At 50.8% G+C, this 3,625-nt stretch overlaps 1 long non-coding RNA gene across 1 annotated transcript; it reads right to left on the reverse strand.

Annotated features, from left to right (window-relative positions):
• Positions 1-613: 613 nt before the first annotated feature.
• LOC112480546 lies at positions 614-3,600 on the reverse strand. The gene is made up of 2 exons (XR_003046646.1): positions 1,306-3,600; positions 614-949 (listed from the first exon to the last, which is right to left on the reverse strand). It is a non-coding gene; the product is annotated as an uncharacterized LOC112480546 (long non-coding RNA).
• Positions 3,601-3,625: the final 25 nt, after the last annotated feature.

Below are 3,625 nucleotides of genomic sequence, written 5' to 3' on the forward strand. Positions count from 1 at the left end.
GGCAGAGGGCATGTCAGAGATTCTGGGGCTCCCTCAGTCAAAAAACTCGCCAACGACACGCAACATGTCCAGTCTAGCCACACGATCCTTGTTTCCACCGTCCCTCTTAGCCGCTCAGACCACACATACAGAGCACGATGTGGGAACCGCAGAGACAATCAGTCACCAGAGCTGGTGAGAAACGCGCACAGAGAGCTGCAGAGCAGCCATGGGGGGCTGACTCGCAAGGCCCTCCAGGATGCGAGGGCACCCAAACCCGCACTTTCCAGCACGCCGCCCCAAAGCCTCCTGCTCCTTGGCTCCAGGTGCTATGGCTGAGCTGGTCCCCTCATACCCCCGGGCCCCTGTTAGGTCAGAGGCTGCCTCTGAAGCCAGGTCCCCACCCTGCCCATCCAGCCTTGGCCCAGACCCAGTTTGGGGCACAAATGTGCCAGCTTCCAGGGGACAACAGTGTGCAGATCCACTTGGCATAGGATTTAAAAGAACAAAGAAAAGTCTGTTAATTACCTGATTTTAAATCCGTTATTATACTAATACACCAAGTATAACCTTTTTATCAGCAAACTCAATTATCTATGTATTTTATGTTCCTCGGAAAAAAAAGGGAGGCAACTTCAATTCTGCAATAAATATTTAATGTCTATTTGCTTCATTCCCAGATTTTTTCTTTTAAAAATTTAATCAAAATCTATCCCACCTTTCCATCCACAAATGTTTTCAAGAAGTGAGTAGAGACAATGTACTGAGCTACGCGATGGAGAGGCTGGATCCAGGTAGGGAAGGGGTGGGTAACAGTGTCACAGTGTGCCCTGCCCCCACCAGAGCAGGGGACAGGCTGCTGTTACGTGACTCGGAGCAGGTCCGGAATCTGGTGAAGAGCAGATCTCGTACCCAGAGCAGGCTCCTTCCACCCGCCCACCTGTTCCAGCTCTTGAAGCTGACGCTTGCCCTTGAGAAATTTCAAAGACAGTGAAAGTTTAACATGGTAAACAGCTGAGAACAAAGAGAAAACTTAACCCTAGGCTAAATTCCTTCCACATAATTAAATCAGCCCATCTTGATGGGGAAGTTTGCAGAGGCAGCGGGCATGAAATTATCTATAAAAGGAGATACTGCTAAGGAGAATCTTTTTAATATACCTAATTCTTGACTGCCCTTGCCCTAGGCAGAAACTCAATTCTACCTAAGGATAGCTATCTTGGAAAAGTTACGTAAGTTGTAAGGGGAGATAAGAAACTGGAACTTTCACAAGGTAAATGAGAAACTGCTGAGAAAGGAACGATGCAGGAAAAACCTCCAACTTACAGAGATGACCATCTCAGCTAGTTTACCATCCAAAAGCTGGACCTCATCGACCATACGCGACTCCATCCTGTGAGTTACTGCACCGCCTCTCCAATTTAACCTGACAGTCACGCAAAAGAGGAAGCGCTTCAGAAATTAGCTGACCACAGTTTGACGGCAACATCTTTAAAAATATGATCATTTCTCATTTAGTACAGCTGGAAAGTGAAGGAAACTACCACGAATGCCCGGGTTTCTTACTGAAAACTGTTAGGTCAACGCCAGGAGAGGAGAGGTGGGCAGTCAGTTCTGTGACTCACCAGTGGCTCAGTGAGTTGAGAGAGGGGAGGCACCAAATCAAGAAGTCGCTTTTTCAAATGTGGACCAACAGGAGTTCTATGGAAAGGAATCTCACAGGATGATCTGACCATAAATTCCCTCCTAGGCAGGTCCTGGCATAGTCTGCGCCCCAGGCCTGAAACTTCTTTGGTGAAAGGCTTATCTGTGCCGTAAGCCCTGTTCCTTGTTTCTGTGCATCTAGGCTAACACACCTTGGAAATGCCCCCTTTCAGACCCCTGCCTTTAAAGTGTCACCACCCCTTCAAGAGAACACATAATCTTGTTACTACCCTGTAACTACCCTGGAATCCAGCAGTTCCCAGCCAGTTTGGCACCAAAGACTTGTGCTCCTATGAGAATTTGATGCCTGAGGATCTGAGGTGGAGCTGAGGAGGTGATGCTGGCACTGGGGAGTGGCTGCAAATACAGAGCCCACCGCTCACCTCCTGCTGTGCGGCCCGGTTCCTAACAGGCCACAGACCATCCTGGTCCACAGCCCCGGGGTGGGGTGGGGTGGGGAGGAACCCCTGCTGTAATCCAAACCCAGCCTTGGTTTCTCCCACAGTCATGTAATCTTCCTTATGTTCCCTCTTCAATTTCAAATCTATAAAAGAAGCTGAAAACTATCATTTGTTGAAACCATTTTTCTCAGCCTGTTGAGATCTTGCTTCTAGGCATCTCCTGTTTGGTTCAAATAAATTATAAAAATTGTCTACAGCTTTGGACGCTCTTATGTCAACACTGAGAAAGCATGTGGACTTGGGGGCCCAACCCTCCACTCCGCTCTGTCACTCCGTGCCACACAAAGCCTGCATCTGTCACAACACCAGGATGAGGGCAGGACCAAAACGTGAATGGCTCTTTATCCCTGCCTGCCATGTAGGGGGCACCATGCAAAGCTGCTGGCTTGAACTGAAGAAGCCAAGAAAAGTGGCTCTGGGTGGCGGGGAAGTGGCACCTAACGGCCAGCAAACGTAAGCTCCAATTGTCTTCTCCTGGTGACACTACAGCTGCTTTCAGTATGAATCGGGAGGCTCAGATGAAGCTGGAGGACAGTTGTGAAAGGTAAGCCCACGTGCCATGAAGCTTGCATTTCACGAAGGGCCTTGGGTTCTGCAAGAAAACCAGGCTGGGAGGGGCGAGAGGCGATCAGTTAGCTCCCTCATTCAACAAACACACGCCGAGCACTTCTTATGGTCAAGAGTTTGGATAACACACCAAGCTGGAGGAAGCTGACTTTGAAAGCCTCAGCTCTGCCATTTGAAAACTGGATGAAACTGACCTTTCTGAACTTTTGTTCCTCCTCAGTAAATGACACAGGAATTTGAGTTGTCGGGAGAACCGAGCGGCAAAAAGCGTGAGGTCAGTGCCGTGGAGTGTGGAAGCTACTGTTAATTACAAACGAGGACCTCAAGCTCAAGGTCAAGGGACTGGCTCTGGTGTTAAGTAAAAGGCCAATCATGGGGCCGAGAGGCTGCCTAATTAGGCCAGGAAGCCAGACTCAGCTGCCTGGAGGAGGTGAAATCTGAACTTAAGTTTAAAAGGGTGGAGAACAAGGCCCCGCAGAGCCGGGCGGCAGGCAGAAAGCAGGCTATAATTTATCACGGGGCGCGCTATACTATTACCACCAGTAGCAACGCTACCCCCTCGCATTTACTGCGTCCTCTATAGGACCCAAGGAAACTTTCCATCAGGAGCTCGGTTGAACCTGGACCCTTCCAAGCATCCCGGCCAAGTGCGTGGGTCTAAAGGCGCTCCCCATTTCACAGAGGAGGAAGCCGAGGCGCGACAAGAAGGAGGCGCAACCACGCGGCCAGCGTGGGCAGCGCCGGGATTCGAACCTCCCGCCCGTGTGGACGCCGGCGATCCGTCGCTGGCGCGCGCCCCAAACCTCCCTGTTGCCCTAGAAACGGCCGCGCACGCGCGCGCACGGCCTCCCCTCTTCCGCGAGCACCCGTGTTACTTTTTCTGTTTGGTTAAACCCGGGGCGGCGGGATACGGC

The sequence above is a fragment of the Pteropus alecto genome, unplaced genomic scaffold, assembly GCF_000325575.1.
Source record: "Pteropus alecto unplaced genomic scaffold, ASM32557v1 scaffold105, whole genome shotgun sequence".
NCBI classification, from domain to species: Eukaryota; Metazoa; Chordata; class Mammalia; order Chiroptera; family Pteropodidae; genus Pteropus; species Pteropus alecto.